Below are 17,278 nucleotides of genomic sequence, written 5' to 3' on the forward strand. Positions count from 1 at the left end.
AATTCTTGAATGTCTTTCATAAGGAATTGCTAGGAGTACCTCCAAATCAAGAGGTGGAATTTGGTATCAATTTATTACTAGGTATAGCTCTAATGTTCATTGCACCCTACCACATAGACCAAAGGAGGTGACCGAATTAAAGGTGCAGCTTCAGGAACTTTTTGATAGAGGGTTTATCCAATCGAGCATGTCTTCGTGGGGGGAACCGGTACTATTTGTTAAGAAGAAAGACAGCTCGATAAGGATGTTCATAGTTTATAGATATATGAACAAGTTGACAATCAATAATAAGTACCCATTAGTGAGGATTGACAACTTTTTTGACTAGTTTTGTGGAGCATTTGTGTAACACCCCTCACCCGTATTCACTGCTGGAATAGGATTACAGAGCATTATCAAATTTATTACACAAATAAACATATATTTCTTATACATTTTTGCATTTCAAATATAAATCATTCACAATCAACCATATAGTCCCTAATACGAGCCTACGAGGCCCAAATCCTGCATTAAGAGTGCTTCAGGACTAAATCGATAACTTAGGAAATTTTTGGAACACTTAGAAAATTTTAAAAAATACGGGGGACACATGCTTGTGTGGACTAGCCGTCTGTCTCACATGACCAAAGACATGCCTATGTCATAGGCTGTGTAGACATTCGAATTAGGATCACATGGCCATGTCCCACTTGGTGTTACAGGCCATGTGGACATTCGAAATGGGATCTCATAAACCGTAATTTATACGTATTTTTACCCCATGCTTGGCATATTTATGAATGATTTCTCCTTGGTTTTAGTGAATTCAATGCTCCTAATCCTTTAATTTCATGTTTTATACTCAAGAGAGCTTAGGATAGAAAAAAGAGCGAGAACCGGGCCAAAAATGGACAAATTGGGTGTAAATCAGTGTTTCACATGGCCTAGGCACTTCCACACGGGTTATCCACAAGCCCGTGTGTCATGGCCGTGTCGACTAAGAACCAACTCAGAGTTGCATACGACCTGATCACCTTCACACGGGCATGGCACACGACCTACTTCTATTCGGAAAAAGGGAACTTTTGAGGGTTTTGAAGCATTCTAAAGCCTGTATAAACACCCTATAAGAGGATTAGAGGGGCACACAGAGTTAGAGGTAGAAAATACTCATGAACAGCCATCGGAATCACCTTGGAGCCAGGATCTACATCAAGACTGAAGATTTCCATCCAATTTCCTAGAAGTTCTTTGGGTTTCTTTATGTTTTGTTGTTTTCCAATCTTTGAGATGTTTTCCATTATTATTATGAACTAAACTCCCTAAATACTTAAGGGTTATGAACCCTATGACGAATCTTATGACTATTTGAATTATATGATAAAGACTTGTTCTTATTCTTAATTGTGAGTTCTAAATTCTTGTTTTAATATTCCAGAGTATTAATTTAGGTTTTAATGTGCTTAATCAGTGGAGCAAAAGCCCCTGTTTAAGAGTAGATCATCCATAATTAAGCGGAGTTGAATGCAATCCTAGGGATAGGATGACATAAATTTGACGGATTAGAGTCAAATCTAATAAGGGAATCCATAGATCGAGTTAATGCGACAATAGGGGTTTTAATTCGTAACAGATTTCTATTAATCAACCTAAAGTCAGTTGTACTTAGTCTCGAGAGAGTTCTTAACAAAAATTAGGGATTTCCATGATTAAGTTAAGTGAATAAATTGTCTAATTCAGAAGTAATAAGTGAAGTCTAGGTGTATTCTTCTTTGGGTATTATTGTAACACCCTTACCCGTACCTGAGGCCGGGATAAGGTACGAGGCATTACCGGACAAACAGACAAACATTAAACTAAAATACGGGCCATAAAATTTCATTCATATTTCAAAACGTTCATTCACTTACACATAGTCCCTTATTTGAGTCTACGAAGCCCAAAACATACTTTAGAAAGGGTTCGAGACTAAACCAAGAACTTACGAAAATCTTGGAAATTTCATGCTTTAAGGCTCCACACACCAGTGTCCCAAAGTCGTGTTCCATACACGGCTGAGACACATGGTCGTGTCTCTGCCTGTGTGGGATATACCTTGGCTATTTTCCAAGCTTTGGTCAACCTTAATCTCTTACACACTTATACAAAATCAAAAGCATATAACATGGTATTCATTTAATGATTAAATATTCTCAATTAAACCACAAACATAGCATTTGTATGTCATTATACATGTATCTCTCATACTCATTTTACCTTGTTTATTATAGTACCACTTATACATTTATACCAAGATTATCATCTTACAAAATATCTTCAGCTTAATCATCAAGCATTCATATTTAAAACTAGATCATATCTTTATAAAATACCACAATTCAGATCATAAAATAACATGTTTTCTGAAACATTTCAATTCAACTCCATACCCAACAAGCATTACATTGAGACTAGTCATATATATATATACATGTCATGATACATATCATTCTCTTTTGCTTTTCTTATAAACACATATCATTTATTTCATTATATCAATATTTCATATACCATAGTTTCCATGTATTCCACATATATTTATTTTCCTCCTCCTCTCCATTCCACATCCTTAATGTATATAGCATTCTTGTAAGTACGATTTCACAATTTACTAATAAATGCTCACATCAAACTGTCCACACGAGTCATAGTCACTTACGTATTTATAATTCGGGCTACAGAGCTCCAAATTAAGATCCGTAAATTTCCCCTAAAACTAGACTCACATATCTTTCCACCATAAAATTTTCATAATTTTTGGATTAGCCAATTAGTACAGTTTATTCATTAAAATTTCCCCTGTTTCACTTTTCTCGCGCTTCGACCTCTCTTCACTAAAAATTAATTATCTCACAAGACAGAACTTGGATAATGTTCTTGTTGATTTATCTTAAAATAGACTCATTAGGATTTTAAAATATAAGTTTAAGCCTCTAATTATTTTTATCCAAAATTTTGTGATTTTCCAAAGTCAGAACAGGGGATCACATAATCATTCTAAATCAGTGTCACAAAAACATAAATATCTCAAAATATAGAACTCCTTTTCTTGATTTGTTTCTTTTGTATGAAAATAGACTTAGGCCCATGATCACAAGGTCACCATAAAATCATCCTCATGTATAACTTACTTGTTTGTAACCTCACCACATCCTGGTCACTTAATGAACACATCATTCACATAATCAAGTTCCTGCACTTATTCATCACAAAACTCACAAAGCAATACATAGAGAGTCTCCCGTTGATCACTTCGGATCAATCCTCGATACTTGGTGGTTTCAGCACATAGCTCCACCCATCATATAGTTCGGCTCTCTTGTACACATGGTGAACACTCAGTACCACCCATGTGACCTAGCCAATTTATCTTGTAGCTCTCTTGTCTACATGGTGTCCTTCACCTGGAACCACGCATGCGACCTAGCTACATATATCCCGTAGCTCTCTTGTCTACATGGTGTACACATAGTATCACCCATGTGACCTAGCTACATCATAATTTATTGTAGCTCTCTTCTACACATGATGTGCACTCAGCACCATACATGTGACCTAGCTACATACTATCTCTATCATCCAATCTTTCCGAAGGTTCAACCGAGATTTCTCTCTCTTTTCCAACAATTTCACTAATCAAGTAATTATCCACAAACATATTTCCAATATTATTATAAAATATCATAATACAAGTAATATTGATGTATTACTTACATATAAACTTACATCTCATTTAATATCAATGCAATAACATTAAATTACACATCGCCTTATTAAAAATCATATGAACTTACAATTTCCCATAATATCCATAATCATAGAATTCACATTTATGTATGATAATTCAATGCACTTCATGTACCTTAGACATATTTTAAATCAATTCATAAACTTGGCACCATAATCATTTAATTTAATATAATTCAATCAATTCACTAAATTTAACTATCAAATATAAATTACAAAGATTATTGTTGTATTATTATCATACCAACTTACATACTTTCAACACCTCGTAAATCATAATGAATATATCAATTTTACATTGAAACGTGCATAAATTAATGCTTACTATACATATGAACTTACCTCGATACTAAAACGGCCATTTTACCAACTTTCCCAATTTTCGATTTTTCTCTCATTCTAGGTTCAAATCTCATTTTCTGGGATCTAAAACATCATATTTTACTTATTTAATTAATTTAATATTCAAAACAGTCCTTAACTCAAACTTTGGAAAAATTACAGCAAAATAAACACATTTCACCTATGGGTATTTTTCCAAATATGAACCCTAGCTTAAATTATTGCTAGAATAAGCTTAATCAAATTACCGGGATTCCAAAAACGTAAAGAACTTGAAAAACGGGGTTATAACGGACTTACTATTGAGCTTGGAAAGCTTGAAAACCCTAGCCATGGCTTCCCCCATGCTAATTTCGGCCTCCATGAGAAAGATGAGTTAATTTTGGCTTTATTTTTCCTTTTTATTTCTTTTAATTACCAAATAACCAAAATGCCCTTCCTTACTAAACTTTCAAAAATTCCATCTATGTCCAATTTTTGTCCATCACTTAGAAATTGGTCAAATCTCTATTTAAGACCTCCTAATTAATATTTCAAACCAATTTCATACTAGAAACTTCTAGAATGCAAGTTTTGCAACTTATTCAATTTAGTCCCTAACTTCAAATTGAGCACTTTATGCATAGAATTTCTTCACGAAATTTTCACACAATCATGCAATCATATCATAGACCTCAAAATAATCATAAAATAATTATTTCTATCTCAGATATTGTGGTCCCAAAACCTCTGTTCCAACTAGACCCAATTTGGGCTATTACAATTGTCTTCTCCACTGGTTTTTCCTAAAGTATTTTCCAAACTTCATCTTTGTCGTAATCATAGTTAAATAGATAAATAGTTTTAGTTTAAAAACAAACTTTAATTCTTAGGCTAGATAATGAAAAGATAGGAATTACTAGTACTTTTAGTCCTTGTGGATACGATATTTCCGGTCTCACCATAACTATAGTACTGTTCGATAGGTGCACTTGCCTTATGCCAAATATTTAGTTAGTTACACGATCATTAATTTTTTGGCGCCGTTGCTGGGGACTAAGATATTAGGAACGCTTAATTTTTATTACCTTAGCCATTATTTTTTTAAATTCTATTTAATTTTGTTTACTAAATTTTCTTTTATTTTCTTCTGACAGGTTCTTATAGTTTATGACTAGAAGAAATCCCTCGGGACCATTACTTTTTGATAGTGAGATCGAAAGCACAAATCGCAGAAACCGAAGAGAAATAAGGTGAAGCCTAAGATACATAGATGAAGAGCAAGACGATGATATTCATACCACAATCGAGGAGATGGCTAAAAGTCAGGAAAATCCGCTACCTCCTACGATTGCTGCTGATCCAGTAAATCAGAATCCTACTCCTCATACTATGTATGATTATGCTAAACCTAATTTAACAAGAACTGAATCGAGTATTGTTAGACCTGCTGTTGCTACAAATAATTTTGAAGTGAAACCTAACACGATTCAAATGATACAACAGTTTGTTCAGATTGATGGTTTCTAGGACGAGGATCCAAACACTCAGTTAGTGAATTTTCTGGAACTCTGTGACACATTTAAAATCAATGGCGTTTCTGATGATGCCATTCGCCTTTGGTTATTCCCCTTTTCATTAAGGAATAAGGCTAAACAGTGGTTGAATTCGTTACCACGAGGGTCAATCTCTACTTCGGAACAAATGACCAAAAAATTTTTACTTAAATATTTTCTGCAGGCTAAAACGACTAAATTAAGGAATGATATCTCTTCTTTTGTGCAGATGGATCTAGAAACTCTTTATGATGCATGAGAGAGATACAAGGACCTATTGAGAAGGCAACTTATGAACCCCTCAACAAGGTAACTTATCGATGCAGCCGCCGGTGGAACTTTAAACAACAAAACTCCTAAAGAGGATTGCGAATTTATTGAAGAGATGTCACTGAATAACTATCAGTGGCAAGTCATAAGGACAAAGCCGACAAAAGCAGTTGGTGCTTTCAACCTCGACACGGTCATTATGCTATCAATGCAGGTAGAACTTTTAAATAAAAATATTGATGGTTTATATGGTTCTACTCAGGTACATCCAGTGATGAGGTGTCATTCAAATGGAGGAATGCACAACCCAGATTATCTACCCTTCAACCTTGGCACCGAGGAGGAACAAGTCCACTATATGGTTAATAACTCTAGACCTCAAAATAACTCATATAGTAACACTTATAATGCAAGTTGGAGGAACCATCCCAATTTCTCGTGGGGTGGTCAAGGAAATCAAAGGCCACAACATCCTCCGAGTTTTCAACAACCACCTTATCAGCAGGAAAAGAAACTGAACATTGAGGAAATGCTAACGAAATTCATAGCAGTATCTGAAACACGTTTCCAAAACACTGAGACAACTCTTAAAAATCAATAAGCATAAATTCAAGGACTCGAGAATCAAATAGGCCATTTGGCAAAGATGGTTTCGAACGACCACAAGGTAGCTTGCCAAGTAATACTGACAATAACCCAAGGGAGCAGCTTAATGAAATTACGGTTCGAGATGAAGAAGGGTTATTTGAACTTGAACCAGAACCGAAACATGGATTTGTGGTAAGTAAAGGTAAAGATGAGGTGGACCATAGTGAGCAAAAATTGGTAAGTAGAGAATATAAACCTCGTGTACCATATCCTAATACGACAAGGAAAGACCACACAGACGAACAATTTGGTAAATTCCTTGAATTATTAAAGAAATTACATATTAACTTACCGTTTATTGCAGCTCCTTCGCAGATGCCAAATGTAGTTAAATTTTTCAAGGAGCTTTTAGCAAATAAGCGAAAGTTGGATGATACGTTGCATGTGGAGTTAAGCTCAGTTTGCTCAGCTATTCTACAGAATAAGCTACCTAACAAATTGAAAGATACAGGGAGTTTTATAATTCCTTGTTTAATTGGTAGTTTAGATGTTAATAATGCATTGGCTGATTTAGGGGCAAGCATTAATGTCATGCCCTACAAAATGTTTAAACAACTAGGTCTTGGGAAACCCAAACAAACTATGATGAGCATTCAGTTAACAGATAAAACCATTAGACTTCCTAGGGGTATAATTGAAGATGTACTTGTCAAATTTGATAAATTTATATTCTCAATTGATTTTGTTATTCTAGACATGGAAGAGGATAGTGACGTGCCTTTGATTGTAGGACAACCCCTTTTAGCAACTACTAGAACTATTATTGATGTTGGTATAGGTAAACTCACACTTCGTGTGGAAGATGAAACAATCACTCTTCAAGCTCGTAATTTGAGTAACACATCGAATATTGAGGGTGGTTGTATAAATCATGCTACTAATACTGATCATGTGGTGCAACCTTCTTTATAGGAAACACATTCGAAGAGCATAAATGAGCCATGTTGAAGTAACAACAAAGGACCCATCTATGAAGAGCAAAGGCTACAGATCGAGGAACCAGCTGAATGGCAGACACAAAAATCGAGAACACACGATAAACCAAAACCACGCCGTGACGGACTCAATCTTTATCAAATCAACTTAAGGTTGGAGACAAAGTACTATTAGATGCAGCAAACCCTCGTATTGCCACTTCTGAACCTAATGGAGCAATCCCTTTTACGGTACTTAACATTTTCCCATACGGTATAGTCGAGGTAACTCATTCCAAATTTGGCACTTTTAAGGTAAATAGTACTCGTCTAAAACCTTATTTTGAAAAGATTGATAGCAGGAATGAGAAGTGTAAACTCCTCAAACCACCATGATCATGCGAACGAGAGGTGAGTCGAGCTTAGACTCTAAATAAGCGCTTTTCGGGAGGCAACCCGAGCACTAACACCATTAACTAATTTCATTCTAGCTATTTTATTATTTTTATGCTGGTACAGTGGCCCACAAGGCTTGGACGCACGGGAGTGTCCTTGGCTGTATAGAAACAGGGCTATAAATTCCCCAAGTATCAAGCCACACAGCCATGCGACACAGCTGTGTAACGCACAAGGCCTGGACACACGGGCGTGTCCAAGGCTGTGTGAAAACTAGAGCTTAACTTTCAAATTTTAATTAAGTCAGGAAGCCACACGGGCAAGGCACACGGCCGTGTGTTCGGACACACAAAAGTGCAAAATACCACACGGGCGTGGGAGAAGCGAAGAACCTCGCACACGGGCGTGCGACGCGACCGTGTACACCACACGGCCTAACCACATGGGCAGGTCCAAGGCCATGTGAAAATTGGATCTTAACTTTCAAATTTTAATTAAGTCAGGAAGCCACACGGGCAAGGCACACGGCCGTGTGTTCAGACATACGGGAGTACAAAATACCACATGGGCGTGGAAGAAGCGACGAACCTCATACACGGGCGTGCGACGCGACCGTTTGCACCACATGGCCTAACCACACGGGCGTATCCCAAGGCTGTGTGACAATTACACATTCAAATTTTCACGATTAACATGGGCTCAAATCGATCCACACAGGTGTGTGACACGGCCGTGTGGCCCAACACGAGTCTCATACGGCTATACCCCTTTTTAAACCCTCCCAAACCCTAAATTCTTTTCTTCTTCTTCTTCCCCAAATTCTCCCCAAATCCTAGCTGCCACAAACCTTCGAAAACCTCCCCCACGACCATCCCTCCCCCTCCTCCTACCATCACCCACCACCGTTCAAACCCCTTTCCCTTTCTTTTCTCTTACTTTCTTTTTCTTTCTTTCTCGCTTCTTTCTTTCTTTTCTCCTTCTTTCCCTTTCTTCTTCCCTCCTCTTTTCTCCCTATTTCTCTCTTAAACACCGCACACTGCACGACCTACTCCCCACGGCCGTACTCCCCCCTTTCGACCAACTATTGCCACACCGTCCCTTCCGACCAACCACTGCCCCGTCGGGTCCTTATTCTTTCTTCATTTTTTCCACTCTTTTATTCATCATTTATTTTATTTCTTTACTATTTATTTATTATTTGATTTCCAACTTATGCATTAGGAGATGTTTAGATAATTATAATTAGTTCTCCATATTTTAATAATGCCATTCTCTTTTATTTTTACAATATAATTATGTACTTTCATTTCATATTTAGTTACAACCATAGTGTTTCTTTCACTGTTTTGATTTATCTCAGGCTACTATTTTCAATTCTTTACTTATAGGATATGAATCAATTATTTTGTCAATTATTCTTGGTATTTTTTAGCTAGGAACTATTTTGCTATCTTATTTTCATTCTAGTTTTAAGTTTTTTTTTTCAGGACTATTGATCTAGGCATACCAGAACCTTTAATTACGTACTTCCTTCTTTATTACTTGATGCTCTTCCTTTTTCAGATTGATTATGACAAATACACGAGGTAAGAAAACTATTGTCTCCGCTTCGAAAAAGCGGAAGGATCCTGGCGCAACCTCCTCAAGCACCTCGATCGAAGCTCGTCATCCCCTGCTTCGATTATCCTCCAGTCCACAGGATGACTTGTTCTAGTTTCTTCGAGTACGACAATTAGGAGTGGGCCGATGCATTGATTGGGCAGCTTTAGAGCAGGTCCAACTGGCTCCCCTTGTCCACTTTCATCTTGATACCACACCATGGGATCGATTCTTTGCAATCATCAAACCTACATATTCAGAGCTGATATTGGAATTCTGCACTACTTTTCACCTACCACACGTGATGAATACACATGACGAGGCTGGTACCATCATTTTTAGACTTGGTGGACTTGTCAGGCATATGAGTGTACCCGAGTTTGGAGTTGCTTTGGGCCTCTACACAGAGTTCATGGCTTCAGAGAATTTCCTATAGCTTCACCGTCACATACACTATTCACCATTTCCTGTTGGACTGACCTTACGGCGAGCACGGTCCCCTATGATGCAAGTCGCTCAAAGGCGACTTCTCTACCTCCAGCACTACGCTACATTCATGCCATCTTGGCTCACACTTTGACTGGGAAGAGGAAGAGCACTGGAGTAGTTAGCCCTACTGTCACGTACTTCTTACAAAGCATGGAGACTGGCCATGTATTTGACTTAGCATATTTCATCGCCCTTGCCTTTCACCACCAGACGGATCGCCATAGGAGGGGCCCCATCTTCCTTGGCCCTTACGTGACTCGCCTCACTCGACATTTTAGCCTCTTCGACACTCCAGAGATGTCATTGACACTCACACTAGTCAGCTAGATGTCTCCTAAGGGAATTCCAGCATGATCCATATGAGGATGATAGAGCGATGCTGTGAATTCGACCCCCCTCAGTACCGACTGGTTCAGTCTAATGACCAAGATGAGCCAGAGGACATTATTGATGATGTCCCTCCCCCTCACGAGGATCCACCACAGCCACCACCATCGAGTCATCGACATACTCCCTCCACTGTGAGCTTTCGAGGAGTGTCATTCGAGGAGTTTACTAATTTTCATCAGTACTGTGTTCAGAGGTTCGACAGTCTTGATACGAGGTTCGACAGTATCGATGAGACTTTGTGGTTAATTTGTGAGCACTTCCATATCGCTCCTCCAGTGCCACCAGCTCACGACACCAATGATGAGGACCTTTGAGTCCATCTATTTTATTTTTATTTTTATTTTTATTTTTATTTTTATCTTTATTTTCATTTTATCTTTCTTTTATTTATTTTTGAAGATTTATGTTTTTAGATTTTGAACTATGTTTATCTTAATGGTTATTATCGAGTATGCCTTAATTCTCTTCCACAGTGGTGTTTATTTTCTTATTAGTAACTCAGAATCATGTCATTCATTAGTCATATCTACAAATCCAGCCTTCGCTATTCCAAGGATTTCATACAAAAATTCAGGGCAGTTTTTCTTTTATCCCTTTCTTTTGATATTATGCTTATATTAATATTATATATCTTTGTACATTGAGGACAATGTACATCTTAAGTGTGGGGAGGTTATTTATGTGATTATCAGAAATCGCTGAATTTTTATCTTGTTCTCAAATAATTTTCTCATATCAGTATTAGAGTGAATTTTGATTGCTTTATGATTTCTGTGACATCCCTAAATTGACCCTAGCCGGAAAGTGGTTTCGGGACCACTAAACCGAGTCATAAAAATAATTAACCATCATAATTGATGCTCATTATATGTATACATGCATGTGTGAAAATTTCATGTTTGGATTTTGTTAATTGTAAGTGAATTTTTATCAAATAGGACTTATGTGAGAAAATTTAGAAATGTGCTAGGCAAATGTAAGGTGGCCTATTAATACATGTGGGAAGGTGTTGTCCTTGCATGTCAAATTAGCCAAAATGAAGCAAGATGGCGGCCATGCTATGGGTGGAAACATGTCTCCAACATGTTAGACTAGTGATGCATGTAGGAAACAATAAAATAAGAAAGTTAGCATTAAAGAAATGGAAAAAGGAAAATGATGATAACAAAAAAAAAGAGTGTGGATGCTTTCCCCCCTTGCGCGTACATGAGAGAAACAAAAGCAAAGAAAAAGAAAAAAAAAAAAGTTTTGTTGCTCATCCTTGGTGTCTTGGCGAATAGAAGAGGGAAATTGATAAAAGGAAGAAAGGAGAAATTTGGTTATGTTTTGTTCTTCTTGTCATGAACTAAAGGAAGAGAAAAAGGGGAGAAGAAGCTAGGTATTCGGTCTTCTACTTGTTTGATTGAGGTAAGTTTTAAGTAAATTCTTTGAGATTTCATAAAATTTAGTTGATGGATAGGTCTTTGATTGAGCCCATGTGTGTATTTAGATCCTTGTGGTGATTTGGCCATTCGGCTAAGGTAGGAAACTTAGAAGATGATTTCTATTCCTTGTGTTTTGTGAGTAGGGAGCTTAGATTAAAGTTGAATAAGGGAATATGTGTATTGAGGATTTTGGTAATATGGAAATTGGCTATGAGAGTGTGCATGTGGTCACTTGCGAATGTGGGTGTTAAGGTTAGTAGGTTGGCCTAATTCTTGCATTAGAAACTCATGAACTTGATTTAAATACTTTAAATTTATGGTAGTTAAATGGAATTGAAAGGATCTATTCGACCATAGTAGCTATTGAGGGTTTAAGTTTGTGATTCGTGTTAAATTTGATGATAGGAAGAAAAATTGGCTTGTGTATGTGTAGTTGCGAATGTGAATTTGGGTAACCTTTCTTGTAACATTAGCATTTTAAAAGTGGCTAATAGGATTTTTAATGAAAATTATGCCAAGGCCGAATGTATCATGAAATGAATAAAATGCTACATTGTGCTTATATGTATATTCGCCAAGGAAGCATGATATGAAGCTTGATAAGCTTGAAAGACGAATGACCGAATTAGCTATAGGTCATGTAAGGGTTAATTTTATGCATACGTGAGTGTGTGGCATTAGTAGTTAATGGTATTCGCATTATTTAACTAAGAATTTAAAATGAATGTTTGAAAGTTAAATAGGTCACCCAAGTGACCGAATGTGTTAAAAGCAAAATATGATTGCCGTATGTGTGTGTTTGATTGAGAAGTAAATTTGTTTGATTTAGCTCAAGAACTCAAAGGATCAAAGTTGGACAAGGGGAAAGACAAAGTAATTGAATAGCCGTTGAAGACGTGCGATAACATCCGAGGTAAGTCATAAAGCATATATTTGGTATTGATTTAAATGATCATAATATATATGCAATTGTGTTTAATGAATTGATGTGTAAGTGGAAATGTATGTGTATGGAATGATGCCATCGTTGAATGTATAAAGGTAGTAAAATGCATAAAGTATTGGTCTTGGCACTAAGTGTGCGGGTATAAATGGACACGGTGACAAGATTGGCACTAAGTGTGCGGGTTTAAAATTTGTACAGCACTAAGTGTGCGAATTTGATTATATAGCACTATGTGTGCGAGCTGATTATATAGCACTAAGTGTGCGGACTTATTATATGCTTTTGCATCACTATTGGCACTGAGTGTGCGATATTATCGAGTTGATCACGGACAGCGGATCGGGTAAGTACCTTGAGCTCATGACGAATAGGTAATACGTTCATGCTTGGGGTTGAATTTGGTAAGCCTTAAATCTATGTGATGATTGAAATTGTATGGTTGTGCTGGAAAATGAGTTAATGTGTAAAAATGCTTCGATTACCTTGTTGTGTAGAATATGAAATGTGGATGTATGAATTGGTACGAGATTGGACCGAAAGGTCCGAGGTATTATGGTATAGATTCGATATGGACGAGTACCTAGCCTCATTTGTTGTACATGTAGTAGTAACTTTATCGATGGATTGACGAATGCTTATGACTTACTGAGTTGTAAACTCACTCGGTGTTTTCTTGTCACCCATTTTAGGTCTCTTGGACTCGTATTGTTGCGTGCTCGAACCGTCGTTGAAGTCATCACACCGCTGAAATCTTGTGGTATTGTTTTTTTGTTGTTGAAGAACATTTGGCATGTATAGGCTATTATATTTTGTCGAATTGTGGGTTGTAAACTTTAAGCCATGTGAAAATGGCCTATGTGGTCGTCGAGTGGGATGCTAGAACCTATAGCCACGAGTCTTAGAAACTCAAATTTTGTTAAGGTGGCCATAATTTGTGTCATGTATGATGGATGATTAAGGCCAAGGAAAAATTCATGAAATTGGCATAGTCTACTGCAGTAACTGTTGCGGACAGCAGCAGTGAGATGAGATTGAAAATCACTAAAAATAGTATAAGTAGAATTAAATAGTGAGTAAATTATGGAACTGATCCTTGATGAATCTATTTTATATGGACGAAACGAAACGACCATATGAGCAGTATACTGGGAGATATTAAAGTTCTCGTGAGACAGGGCCAGAACGATTTCTGGGTCCCCTGTCGCGACTTTGAAAATTTACCATAAATTATCCAGAAAGAATTAGGAGTCATGCCTTATATTTACAGATTCCATTTTGAGTCTAGTTTCATTAGAAACAAACGGCACCAGTATTAAAGCCCTGTACAGAAAGATATTCAAGTTGTAACGCGCGGAGGTCAGAGCAGTCGATCCCTGTAACATGGGTGACTTTAACTAATAAACTGTACCAATTGGCCCAACCAAAATTCTAAAATAAATCCATGGATGGGTATATGAGTCTAAATTCAGGGAAAATTTACGAAAGCAGTTTCCGAGTTTTGGAACTCGAGATATGATTTTTAAGGCGACGGTAACGCAGTTTTCCAGCCTGTCCAGAAATGCCAAATTGGTCGGTACTTTAAGAGGATTTGTCTCGTTAACCCCTCGTGTCCGACACCGGCGTCGGTCACGAGTTAGGGGTGTTACAATTTTATTGGTATCAGAGCTATGGTTTAGTCGGTTCTAGGACCACCATAGCGCGTGTGAGTCTAGCTATACATGCCAAATTGATAGTGCTTAATAATGTGATGACTTCTGACGGTTGAAATTTTTGTTTTGATTAGCGATGGAACCCGGGGTAGAGAGACCCTTGGCGGATGACGTTGAAAGTGTAGCGGCTGCTCTGCGCAAGGGACACCGCTGTTGAGCCTCATCATCCGCGAATAATCAAAATGAAGGGGAAACAAGCCTTCTTCACTATGATGAATGAGTGGGTCGCGTAATATGCCCGAACCAACCCGGCTGTCCAACCATTCCGAATTTAAATACTCCACCCCAAGAGCCCGCAATGCCTCCGATTCATCGATCCCGTGAGGCTGAGTAAACCACTGTGGACTTGATTAGGAAGCGTAATGAGGAGTTCAAGGCCATAGTTCTTGATGATGCCGAAAAGGCCGAGTTCGCTCGATAACACCATTAGAGTGTTAGATGAATCGTCATGCACACCGACGAATGTCTTAAGTGTGCTATATCCTTGTTATGAGACTCACTTACTATTGGTGGAGGACTTTAATTTCCATAGTCCCAAATGAACGAGTTACTTGGGATTTCTTCCAATCCAATTTCGAAAGAAATACATTAGTCAACGGTTCATCGATCGAAGCGTAAGGAATTCTTGGAACTCAAGCAAGGCCGGATGATCAGATTCGAATACTGAACATGAGTTCGTAAGACTTAGTCGGTATGCTCGGAGTGTGTGGCTGATGAGGTTGCGATGTGCAAAAGATTTGAAGAAGGATTGAATGAAGAGTTAAAGTTACTAGTGGGAATTTTGGAGATAAAGGAGTTCGTGACACTAGTCGAACGAGCACGCAAGGCGGAAGAACTTGGGAAGGAGAAGAAGAAGGCTGAATTTGAAGCAAGAGATTACCGTAAAAGATCGATGAGTAAAGCTCCGTTCTCTACTGTAAAGAGGTTCGTGGAGGACACCAAGAAGTCGAGGACGATCATGGAATTTCCATTAGAGCCCGACCATTGACGGACTCCGAGCTACTTCATAGCTAGTGTGGGCAATAATCGTCAAGAGAGACCTGAATGCCCCAATGTGGAAGACGACACCTAGGTGAATGTTGGGGTAAGTCTCATTAATAGGGCTGTTATGGATGCGGTTCAAGGACCACTTCATTAGGGATTGCAGAGCTAGATGAGAAGAATAAGATGCAAGGTGCGAGATCTAGTGGGGCGACACTAGAGGTAGACCCCGAGGGTTTCAGGAGGTAGGGGTGGTAATCGAGGGGAGCCACCGACACGGTACTGTTCGATCCGAGACCCGAGCTCTGCTAGAGCATATGCCATCCGCGCACGAGAGGAGGCATCCTCCCCGACGTTATCACCGGTACTTTTACTCTCTTTGATACTAGTGTGATTGCATTGATTGACCCGGCTCTACTCATTCATATGTATGTGAAACTTTAGCATCCAAGAAGACTCTACCGTTGAGTCTCTCGAGTTCGTAATTCGAGTGTCAAACCCTTTGGGTCAATACGTATTCGTTGATAAAGTGTGCAAGAGATGCCCCTAATAATTCGAGAATCTGCTTTTCCTACCGATCCGATGCTTTTACCATTTAATGAATTCGATGTTATTCTTGGTATGGATTGGTGATCAGTACATGATGCAAGGTGGTGGACTGCAAAAGGAAAACCATTGATTTGAGGAGTGCAAATAATGAGGTAGTCCGAGTCGAGTCTCATCGATTTAAAAGGAGCGCCAATGATAATATCTTCTATGACCTCGGAGGTATGTGAAAAAGGGTGTGAAACATACCTTGCGTATGTGTTTGGAAGTAAAGAGACGGAAAGGAAACTCGAATCGGTACCAGTGGTTTGTGAGTATTCAGATGTTTTTCCGAGGAGTTACCGGATTGCCACCGGTTCGAGAAGTGGAATTCGCATCGGTTGTACCGGTACTACGCCGATTTCAATAGCCCCGTATCGTATGGCATTAACGGAATTAAAGGAATTGAAGGTTCAACTGCAAGAATTGACGGATAGAGGTTTCGCCGACCGAAGTTTTTCTCCATGGGGCGCTTTGTATTGTTTGTGAAGAAGAAGGACGGAACCATGAGGTTGTGCATCGACTATCGCCAACTCAATAAAGTGACGATAAAGAATAAATATCCATTGCCACGAATTGACGATTTGTTTGATCAATTAAAGGGAGCCTCGGTGTTTTCAAAGATAGATTTGAGGTCGGGTACTATCGGTTGAGGGTCCGAGAATCGGACATACCCAAAACCGCTTTTAGAACGAGGTATGGTCACTACGAATTCTTGGTGATGCCGTTTGGGCTCACTAATGCCCTGCGGTGTTTATGGATTTAATGAATAGAATTTTCAGGCCATACTTGGATCGGTTCGTAGTTGTATTTATCGATGACATTTTGGTCTATTCGAGAGATGAAACCGAGCATCTTTGAACACCGAGGCTAGTGTTGCAAATCTTACGAGATAAGCGATTATACGCAAAGTTCAAGAATGTGAATTTTGGTTGAAAGAGGTTAGCTTTTGGGGCACGTGGTGTCCGTGATCGGTGTCGTGGTGGACCCGAACAAAATTCGCCATAGTCGATTGGAAACCACCAAGGAATGTTACCGGTTAGGAGCTTTTTGGGGCTTGCCGGTTATTACCGACGATTTGTAAAGGTTTCTCGATGATAGCCACGCCAATGACAAAGCTACTCCAAAAGGATGTTAAGTTTGAATGGACGGAGAAATGTCGTAAAAGTTTCGATCAACTGAAATCTTATTTGACCGAAGCCCCAATTCTAGTGCAACCCGAATCGGGCAAAGAGTTTGTCATTTATAGTGACGCATCCCTACTTGGTTTGGGTTGCGATTG

Source organism: Gossypium arboreum, chromosome 3 (genome assembly GCF_025698485.1).
Source record: "Gossypium arboreum isolate Shixiya-1 chromosome 3, ASM2569848v2, whole genome shotgun sequence".
Taxonomy (NCBI): Eukaryota; Viridiplantae; Streptophyta; class Magnoliopsida; order Malvales; family Malvaceae; genus Gossypium; species Gossypium arboreum.